Source organism: Sinohyriopsis cumingii, chromosome 9, assembly GCF_028554795.1.
Source record: "Sinohyriopsis cumingii isolate HCF-2022 chromosome 9, ASM2855479v2, whole genome shotgun sequence".
Lineage (NCBI taxonomy): Eukaryota > Metazoa > Mollusca > Bivalvia > Unionida > Unionidae > Sinohyriopsis > Sinohyriopsis cumingii.
In genome coordinates, this window is record NC_142969.1 from 86740521 (window position 1) to 86752921 (window position 12401).

The 12401-nt window shown below is 32.2% G+C and overlaps 1 long non-coding RNA gene across 1 annotated transcript; it reads right to left on the minus strand.

Annotated features, from left to right (window-relative positions):
- Window positions 1–3061: 3061 nt before the first annotated feature.
- Window positions 3062–12401, minus strand: LOC149792174 (uncharacterized). The gene is made up of 5 exons (XR_016423498.1): window positions 12344–12401; window positions 12026–12068; window positions 10221–10307; window positions 3838–3972; window positions 3062–3263 (listed from the first exon to the last, which is right to left on the minus strand). It is a non-coding gene; the product is annotated as an uncharacterized LOC149792174 (long non-coding RNA).

Genomic DNA, 12401 nt, shown 5'->3' on the forward strand with positions numbered 1-12401 from the left:
AAAACAGAGTAAACATCCGGGATATATTTTACAATATGATCACTTTTTCATCCAGTCAAGTCTTGTGAGTAACAAGTGTATTAGCCACAGCCTTATCTCCAGCTAAGGACTGCATATAAATAAAATAACAGCCTCTATGGGCGGAGAAAGGACCGCTCCGCTAGTCACGGGTACTGCAAACAAAATATAATGACAAAGTTACACAATGAAGCCGAACATTAACAAAACTGTTATATAACCCCTGTTACTGAAAGCATTCACTTGACGATTTCTTGCCAAACTACGTGACACAAAGTCACCTTGAGAAGCACACGTGTGCTTCAAAATTTAAGTTGGGATAGGTTTGACAGAAATACAAATAAGATAACTAGAATCCATTGACATGTTTGGTTCTTAATTATCCATAACAAAATCAGACTGATGTTTGTTTCATCCTATTAATGTAATATGTCCTGTGTTTAACCATGACGATGACCTTCTAGCCATACGATCAATATGAATGCTTATGGCCTTATTATATTGCTTATTTCTTAATGTTTCGCAATCAATATAATTTACCCTGTTTTTGAAATAAGTCCACGCAGGAAGAGGTAAGCCTTTAAAGCAGATAAATGGGGAGCAAGAATGGCAAAGTGGTTACAGTGACTCGTGATGCATCACGATTGCTATTTCAGCACAAGGTTGACAAACTTAGTTTAGCGTTTCTGGTAGACAAAGTGACATATTCAGGTTGCCCTGGTGTTGCTAAGCTTACGCATTTCCTGCCCAAAATCAATTAATAAAAGGAATCGATGTAAATATTTCAGTAGAATAGTAGCAAGTACCTGTAAGAACGCGAACATACACAGAACATAAATATATTGCATTTAATTATAAAATGAGATGGTTACATATTCCAGGAAAATATTAAAAGATAAGCCAAATGGTAAGTAGAACACATGGTGAAATTTAAAAATGTACATTATGATGAAATCAAGCAGATAATGATACCACCAACAAATAATGCAATATTATCCTGTTATATGTAAGAACAAAGAAATATCTCGTACTTGCAGATGTCATGTAAGGCATCTGATAATAAATGCATACTCTCATAACATGATGATGATATGTAGTTCTTCACACCAGTTGTTGATTCTTTAAACAATGTATGCGTGTTTGTATTCACCTCATGCATTTATATAAGGTGATATGAATAGTAAAAAAACTCACAACTAAAGGGTAAATAATAAGATTCAAACTTCAATGTTGCTATTTTCATCATTTGAAAGTGTAGTTAATTTCACTGCCGTTATTTTTATCAAGCTTGTATGGTGAGTGACGCAATGATAAAAGGTTGGACTCAAGTGATTTAGGATTTGCAAGATCAACGGTCAAGACCACTTAGATTTCCTATATTGAGCTTTCGTTGAACATTATACCACATGCATTTGCAGTGACAGCTCCCACTTCAATGTATAACGCAGTGGTCAGATATAAATTTAAGATATAAGATTGTGCTTTGTTTTGATTTCCATGTGAAGTATGTTTCCATATGTTTTTCTTATCAAACGCAATATATAAGCGACACCTAGGCAGAGTTAATTAGTTCATCCGTATTTATCTATATTGATTCCAGTTTTATAGGTGACAGGTTTACGGGTTCTAGACTCTAACATTACATAACAAACTTGTTATACGAAGTAGTGTTTGCTGTGAATATGGTTCAAGAATTGTTAGACTAGTCTCGGGATGCTCCTAATTATACTTTTGTGCCAATAGTTCGGTAGTTAATGTGTTTAAAGCTGAAATTGCAAGTTTTATTTCCACATTCCATTTGAAGTTTAACGAGTACTGTTCTCAATTTTTTTATTTATGATATAGTTGAAATGTTAAAGTTGACAACCTATCAGTTATGATACCAAGACTTTAAAATTTGATCATACCGCAGAATAAAACGTTGTTTAATTAATATATATATATATATATATATATATATATATATATATATATATATATATGTTAAAAAATATATGTATATGTTTGTTTATAAATATATGCATTTGTTTGTTTATATATATATATGTGTATGTGTCTGTTTATAAATATATAACGGTTAACATTATAACGCACATGCTATTAATGTTTTATATCAGGATGCCAAATTAAGAATCAAGCTTTATTCGATAAGATGATTCGACCATATCATCAGTATGCATCATCTTAATGTAGTAGAGTGGCGTATATAACCACGACTGTGAGGGTATGCCAGTAATCCAAATGCATAACAGTACACACACCAATAAAATTAAATGAAGACCCTGCATTTCCTGATCCATTGACATTCTTTTTGTACGATAATTTCGTTATTAATAAATTTCATATAAGTGATATCTTATTCTATTCACCGTGATAACTGATATATTGTCAAGTAGCAGTTTTACTTCATATTGTCTCATCATGTTATGCTATATGAATATTTATTTCAGGTCATCAAATAATTTATTCAGCAAGAATTGGAATATACTTAGATGCAACTACTTATATGTAACTTGCTTAATCCATCGTGTATATGAGATGATCATTTATCGTTTCATTCTTAACAGGTAAATACAGTTTTAAATTAAACATGATAAGTTAATTTTCTTTAGAATTCAGTTGGTTTGAGCTATTGAATGGCATAACTTTCTGTAGTAACGTTATGTGTAGGAATTGTATCAGTCTGAATAGAACATTAGAACATATCATTGTTTACTGATATATGCGTTTCTAAGTAAAATTAAGTCTTGTATGATGCATGGAGCTAGATTTATTTTTATTTTACACGTTTATGTTTCGAAAAAATTAAATATTCCAAGCTCTTTATTCTAATGTAAATGTATATTTGCAAAACATGTAATCATAACATCTGTCCATTTCGTTAATGAATTGTTCACTATGATCATTATTATTCAATTCCACAAATCTGCATGGATCATGCATATGGTTGTTTGGACAATTCTGTAGATATTTGCTCTAGGCTTACAGAGGACATGCATGTCACACGTTGAACATTAATCAAATAAAATACGATCTCATTAAACTTATTTAATGTACGTTTAATTCATTGATATTACTGCTGCGTTAAACACCATTTTATATTAAATTAAATTAAAGTGTCATCTAATGTTTAACATCTAAGCAACAAATTTGCAAGTAATAGTTGCATGCATTGATTATTTTGTACAATGTTCTCCCAGGAAACACATAGGCCCACAACAATCCAAAACCCATGAAAGATCGACCTGAAAAACAAGAGCACTAATACATTTCGAAAAAAATCTAAATTAACATACACCACTCAGGTCACATACAACCGTCCATCCATCCATCCATCCATACCTACTTATCTACATATATACATACATACATAAATATAACATCTAACCTTTGGAGCCACTCTTTCAATATAATTATGAGCAAAGAAGACACGTCATACATACAGCTCACATACAAATATACAAAAACACCACATTTCTATGTAAATCAATATTTTTAAATACACCGTTACTGTCAACATATCCATACTCTGTTTTGTAAAGTAAATATTAGATCGGAAACGTGACTTATGATTGTAAAGAACTAGGATAACATACTGTTCACAAAAGATAAACTAAGATTATCTAGTTTGCGCCTCCACTGTTTTAATATTGACATGTTACCTAAGTTGAGTTATGCTTGATCAAGGATGTTCATGTTTTCATGAAAATATTTTGATTATATTTATTGTAGTTCGTTGCGTTCGTCATGGTTGAGGAAAAAGTATTTCAATTGAAACTAGATATAGTAAATAGCTGGAGATGCGATATGAAATCTTACCCCAAAGAATAGCTTTATCAACAGTATGGCGATGACAATTAACAACACCAAAGGAATGGTCAGTAAAAGTAGGAGCCATTGCCACCATTCCCAGCCAAGTCAGCAGCCATCCACTGTATGTGATTGGTGATGATGCTGTAAAATTCGCAAAAATTGTTAGTAGTAAATATCTGAGTGCAATTCAAACGTCATCCGGTAGAAGATATAGTGACTACTTTATAAATGCTCCAGAGAGTCACTAGTTATAACGAAACTGTAGTTGTTCAGAAATTAATAAGTGCTTTTGAACGAATAATGAAATCGCCATGTCTGTGCCTTCACAATAGCAAAATTGACTGAATAGGAGCACCTTAGCTATATATATCTTCGTTGGTTGTCCAACGTGTCCGATGATGACGTTAGTTGAGCAGCCAGCATTGACTACGCATGTGGCTTCTGAACATGAATGTGGACCCACAACTGATGTTAAAGGCAGGGCATAACTATTCAACTACAGACATGATAGTTTAGGATGTTGCGAAGTGCTGTTTTTCTCTCGTGGCTGTGAAGCCTTAGCGGTGGTCGTTCTGTACTATTTAGGCAGTCCCTGCAAAGAGCACGTGCTGGGTAGACCAGTCCACGGCCGAGATTTCTAACTCGCTTTGTTGGATTTCGCACCGTTTTAGGTTGCATTCATTTTCTTTATTGTATACCTTTTGTGCCATCAGTGCACATTCTTTTCCAAACTAAGCGTCGAGAAGTAGTTATTCCAGTATCCATGTTTATGCAGATAGCCGACAAATGTCAAATATGGATTCATCAAGACGATACTGAATGCTTACCCCAATGTCCTACATTACATTTTGTAGGACTTAAGTAAAAGAGAGTTTGGATTGCACCGGAGCTAGCCCTCAGTCCTGCTTCAATCCGATCAGACGTAAAAGTGCTTTAAGACCTGTTGTGTCATATCGTCATGGAACAACTTTACAAAGGTGACACACTTTCTGCGGCGCCATATTTTCCAAAAACAAATTACTGGGCTTCTCTGTTTAAAGAGTCAAAAGACTTGGTGAGGTCGATGGACACTGATTTGTTTAGCGCCTCCCCTCAAAGGATTTCGAAACGTTTGTTGAGGGTGGCTTGGTCAAGATTATTCGCTTGAATGTAGATCATATATATTTGTTGTTCCTGTCAGCTCAAGCGGCACTATTCGTATAAATTAGATGATGGTGTCGTCTCGTAGATCTGCAGCTTTCTCCTCCGCGTCCTATATCATGTTGAGGATGTCAATTAAAGCTGCAAATGCTTATGTGCCGATATAATTAAATACCTCTACATAAATTGCATCTTTGCATCTTTGACTAGTTCACTTCCACAGTTCAGTCCCCTTCAAAACATCTCTCTAAAATTTGAGCACGTCCGGCTCTTCAGGTGCTAGATCGTATCTCTCTCGCAGATGGAGTTTTGGTTTTTCTGATATATATATACAAGCAGATGCATTTAAAGCATGGATTTACAACAGAACACTTTTGATGGTGATACAAATACAATGTTTAATAACGAACCATATGAATTATCAATTAATTATGCATAATATGTGCGTGTATATCCCAAAAATGGACCAATTAACTTAAAACGCAGGGACTTAATAATAATAAAAATACAAACAAATCTTACACTTTACAAGGATATGGGGTGAATGATTCACTGTGATTTCACTACGAAACGACTGATGTGTTTTACTCAAATAGTAAAACAAATATATATTTTACTCGTATAGTAAGATGCATTCACTCAAATAGTGAAATTATATAAAGAAAATGGACATATATGCAAATTAAATTTACAGTCCCCAAAACACACTGGGTTTTAAAAACCCGAAAAGTAGCCTACGGCTAAAATATTACATGTATGGAGTTACACGTTCCGTCACCAGCATTCTGGGCTACCAGTCACACTGGCCAATCAAGCCGTTAATAATCCAGGCTGCACAATCAAGCAGTTAGCTCCCACCAATCTCGGTCAGCAACGCCCGATTACCTACTACTCTACCAGCAACACTGTTTATTCAGCTCTACGGCTGCTATGGTTCAGTTTCACAGTTGATATGGTCAGCTTCTATGGTTAGCTCTGCAGTTGGTACCACGTCGACCCCAATCACTCCGATAACTCGGATCGTTCCGGTCACTCGGGTCAGCTGACAATATATCTAACACAGTGTACTATGCATTACACGGGCGTATACGATACAACGTAATGACATTGTGTAAGTTAAGTTATCCAGACTACATTATCAGATCTATAATTACAAAACAAAAAAAAAACAGGTTCAGAAGTAAATGTAACCGTACCAGACAAGAAGCCAACGGTACTAAACGTTTCTAAAAATGTAGCTTTATATTGCTAAGTCACAAACCAGAATAAAAAATATTTGCATTATACTACGAAAACCAAAGCTACATAGCAAAGATACAAATATAAACCTGGTAGTACAATAGTGAAAAACATATACACAAGAAATTATTAATTCACATACCTAAACAGCTGAATATGTGCAAGTCGTTAAAGTAGGTGGCTCACTGACAAGACGTTCCGTAATGTGAAGATTTAATCTTACGGTGAGGCATTTATACAAAGACGAAGTCTATATACATTGTCTGTGCGCTGAAAGCATTCGGTTTTTCTCAATGAGAGCACTCCAGACGTGCGGTATAGGATGAATTGAACTCAATTTCGAAATATTTTACAATATACATAAATCATCCTCGGGTATCGTTGTACACAACAAATGAAACCCAAGTAGATGTATTTAATAAATAAAAGGACTTGTACAATTCCGTGACGGTGGGAACTTTAGGTCTAGGTGAGTTTCCTGGTTTTCGTGCAATAAATTAGACTCAGAATGTGTTTAAGAAGTGTGAGTCGAGAATGATGTTGTTGTTGTTGTTGTGGGGTTTAACGCCATTTTTCAGCACAGGATAGGCTATACATGGCGGTCAGTATTAATGGTGGAGGACGAACCAGAGAAAACCCCTGAAAGAACCACCGACCCACGAGAAGCTAATGGCAAGCTTTCCCACATACCCACATTGGCTGAATCCGGGACTCGATCCGGCGCAGGAGTCGATAATGATACGCTTATATAAGACTCCGCTTTATATGAAGTAAGAATCCACCTATATATGTTTCAAGTTAACAACTGATACGTCAAATTCATGATTTTAATCAAAATGTCAAAATATCATCATCAAAATTGCGAATTCTAATTCCTTTCGGTATTTGTATGATACTATGCAACTGTTCATGTACTTCTTTTAAGAAATGTTCTTTACAATAACAGAAGCTGAGTCATCTACATGATACTATGAATGTGATTAGGCTATAAGAACCAGACAATACACTATATATATATATATATATATATATATATATATATATATATATATATATATATATATATATATATATATATATATATATATATATAGACACATACATACATACATACATACATGAATACAAAAGAAGCCAACTTAAAACACATTTAAAACCTGGATAACGTTTAACATCTATTTGGAGGTATACTAAAAATTATCGACATTTCATCATTGGGTGGCATAGTTTAGACAGATATTTGTATTTATAAATGATACATTCGAATACTTAATGCTATTTGAAAAAGAATTGCCAGCTTAATCGATGTTCAGATAATACATGTTTGCGATATCATTTATATGCATGCTATTATCAATGAAAACATCGATCCAATTTGACTTGCTATATAAATATTTGGTGTATACTAATGATGTTCCTCAGAACGATATATCTGATAAAGAACATACTTTTATATACGGTGTCTGCTGTCGTTTTAAAATAAAAGATGTAATTAGCATTATTCGGGACATCTCTAGGAAATAGTCAAAGCGTGATATTAGTTTATTCCTAAATAGTACCTTTCATAACAATTTATAGATTTCTATCAAGGTATCATACATGACTCAAGAGGTAACTAGCAAATTGCAGGAATCAATTTTGAACACAAATTGAAAATAAGTCATACACTCACGAAAGAGGTAATGTTTTCTTTACAAGTATCTGCCATTCACTTTGCATTTAAAAATTAGCTATCAGCAATTTTTAAACGGCAACAATCAAAGGTTGTAAATGTAATACTGGTATGACATTTAAATTTTTCACGTACTCTCTACGATAAAGTACATGAAATAATTAAAAATATAAAATAATCCTCTATCCTTATCTAAGTAAACAGAAGCATGTTGATACAGCTCTACGCTCTTAAGCAAAGCATAAAAATATCAACCTAAATAGGCATCCGTAAAGTAAAAATGTATTTCCTAAAATAACACGTTGTAAATTAAGAAAGAATTTTCTGTTTTGTGAATTAAATACTAGACATTCCTAAATGTTGTGTTACCAATCCCAATAGGTAAGTTCTATATGATTCAAAATAAATTCAAATATTGAACGTGGTGATGTGCTAATAGCTGTGCATATGTTAGTGCTCCAGCAATTTTAATATGCCATAAAAATATCATTCAAAATGACAGTGAATTAATTCACAATCATCCCAAAATAATAATGTAGTCCTAAATTTGCAATTGGCACATCGTATTTAGGAATTAGTATGTACATATGTTAATCCTCTTAAATAACAACTAATACCGAAAATTGACTCCTTTAAAGGCCGATGTTATGATAATGAGCGCATATATTTGAAACAATCAAAACAAATACAAAGGTCTAAGAGTCAATACCTGAGCCAGGTGAACATCGATTTTCCAAAACTTGAGTAAATAACTTGGTTCACGAAATGTTATGTTATCAAATATCATGAGTTTATATGTGAAAGACTATTACCCTAGACTCTGATACAGATAAAAATGAAATAATAATGAACATAAAACAATATAAAAAGTTATATAAAAATATTAGTTTCGTTTGCTGTTATTTGCAAAATAGATGTCACTAATCAGTATGCGCTGATAAACATGGATACAGACTAAGGTCAGTCATACTATATATTACGTATTATGTATGTATGAATGTATGTATGTATGTATGCATGTATGACAGACTGACTGACCGACTGACTGACTTTATTTCCTCTTCAACAGAGATTACATCAGATTAATCAAATTTTGGATAATACAAGATCATAAAATAGAACAGAAAAGTGACAAAAATAAAATAGTAATACTATGTCAGCTACTGTAATGACCAAACGAAATATCTCAAAACCTGCAATTATGTAAATCTGCAATCAGTTGGCTGAGCATGGCACTGATCTTGTAACAGTTGTTTGATGGTGATAATATTTCGAAAAGTTAATACGTCTATATTGTTATGTGCTTAACATTAGGTTCGAGATAACAACGAAAAGGAAATGGAAAACTTATAACAGTGTAAATCTATATGTAGTTCTTTTCATATGACACATGTATTTATGCATATATATACTTGTTTGCGCGCATGCGCGCGTGCATGCATTTATATATGACTCACTGTCTAAATGACCTAATTACCTCTTCAACAAAGTTAATATCAGGTTACTAAATACATATTATACATATAATAAGATTATGAGACACAGTAGAGACGAGAACGCAAGTATGATATATACATCGTCAACTAACGCATTTACAAAATGAGATATATAAATACAGAAAATATAGAAATCTCTAGGAAATACACACACACACACACACACACACACATATATATATATATATATATATATATATATATATATATATATATATATATATATATATATATATATACAAACATACATATACATAAATATATATGCGTACATATACACATACACACATATATTCATATACACATACATACACACACATTCATATACATATATACACATATACATAGTCATACACATACATACACCGTACATACATACATATACACATATACATATATGCATACATTTATTTATGGATGGAGGGATGGACGAATGGATTAATGTATGTGTGTGTATATTGGTGCAACCATGTAAATATGTGATGTTTCTATTTCATCTCTTAATTGTAATAACAAATATGCGTATTAGCTGCTTTTTATATGCAGAAAAAACAACTGACACATTATGATAAAGATAGAAATAAAATGTCAAATTGCCGCTCATTGTTAATATGAAAATTCTGCTCAAATAAATTATATCGTTAGGTGTAACTTACGTGTAGAATATATATATATATATATATATATATATATATATATATATATATATATATATATATATAAACCTGTCTAGAAAAAAAAGTATGAACGATATCGTTTTTATTTTGTGCAAGTTCTTTTTTTCAGTTTCCAATGTATCAGATATTAGTAACATGATGGTAAAGTAATGAAAAAAATTATACCACTGAAGGCTGCACAACTCCACTGACTGGTACTCCTTGCGCAATTGTACTCAACTGTCCTGTCTCTACATCTGCATGATGGATTTTCTTTTGATTTGTGAGAGGTAATCCAGCAGTGAAAATATAAATTATTTCAAGTGTGAATGAAAATACGAATACCCAATGAATATGTCTTATGTATGTATGTATCCATGTATATGCTTATAATATAAATATATATTTCCATCTGTATTGTTTGATTAAAATGCGTACAGTCTTTAATTCCAGTTTAGCACCTGAATGTCGCTACAGCTTCAGGAAAAGTTATTAAATTGTTGATTGTCTTCAGAATGACTAAATATGTTATTATCACGATAAAACAGTACAGTATACATACTAATTATGAATCTCTCTCTCTCTCTCTCTCTCTCTCTCTCTCTCTCTCTCTATATATATATATATATATATATATATATATATATATATATATATATATATATATATATATACATATATATATATATATATATATATATATATATATATATATATATATATATATATATATATATATATATAACGCTTTAAAAAATGCAAAAGAAACAAACAAATCGCTACCTACCTATACTAATTTTACAACCAGTGCATATTTTTCTAGCGTTATAAATCCAAAAATTAATGTATACGGTGGTGGTTTGAGTCTTCTGTTATGCTGTATTTCGAAATTAAATGTAGGAAGGACAGTCGAGTCATCATATTCAAATTACAGACATTTTAAACGTTGAATACAATTATCGTTAGTATCAGTCAATGAAGTCTTGCGGATCATATGCTGCAAAACACACGTATTTATGTCAGAGTTAAGATAATGTGAATAAAGAAGTATACAAATTGAAACTAAGAAGCGAATATATTCATTTAAATACCTATGTTATTCCCATATCCGGATTTATTCAGATGACATTTTCTTTGCACAAAGAAATTGGGTTTGTTATGTTGTTTTGTAGATAACATCGTAATGTCTTCCAAGTTTAAGTGAGACATGAAATTGGTAACAAGATGCTTTAAATTCATTCAAGCCGTGCAATGAAAAGGGCCTAGAGGATAAACTGGATTCAGTGGAGCCACAATTTAATGGCCTCAAACGTTGCATACAGCTCATTGTTAACAAACAAGTAGTTGGTTTGAAAGTATACTTTGTTTTCTCGTCACAGATGAGAATTGCATATACATATATTATAACTATATCTCTTTCTTTAATCTGCATACTGGAATTACAAATATTATGTCAACATGTTCAAGGTGGCACCACATACTTTCTAAAGATAGAAAGGTTATCAAGTTCAAATGTGGATAAATATGTATCATATAGCAGGCAGTGTATCGTGAATCATATCGATATGTGGCACATGTGTATTGTTTTATCCCTAGTATTGTGCTATACTCATTGAGAGCTTTATATAACGCTGAATGCTCCACAAAGCATAAAAAGGCTTTTATTAATTTGATTAATTTACACTAAAACTTGGTACGTGTATTGTTTATTAAGTGATTTTTCCATATATACACCCTTACATGCATTGCACGTATATCGACCTCATATAAATTACTTACTGAGGAATATGTGTATATTTCTATAAACGTTACTCAGTATTAACTTCAGGTTCATAGTATTTGGAGGATAATGTCAGACAGGACCTAATATAAATTATCATAGTTCTTCCTTGCTACGTATAATGATACGATGGTACTGAAGAGGTTCCATAATTCAGAGTTTATAACACAATCAATACGAAGAGTAAACTAGACATGATACATGTACATACCGATGACTTGCTTCCCATCCTGTGACCTGCATCGCACAGCAATCTGAAAATTAAAAATGATTTATCTTTGTTAATATCTGAAGAAATCATTATTGCACGTTTACCAAATATTAGCACAAAGACTATAGCAATCACTACCATATCTAGTTGGGACATATTTTGTAGCTGTGAACACATTATAATTAGATTCTACATGTTACGATAATAAATTAAACGAGGAAAGAATAAACTAGCAAAGACAAAGATTCAAACAATAAGGTATATATATATATATATATATATATATATATATATATATATATATATATATTCGCTCACCCTACTTATGTCAATGTTCTTGTCTACCTATGTTTCTCCTAAAAACCGTTGGTGTTTT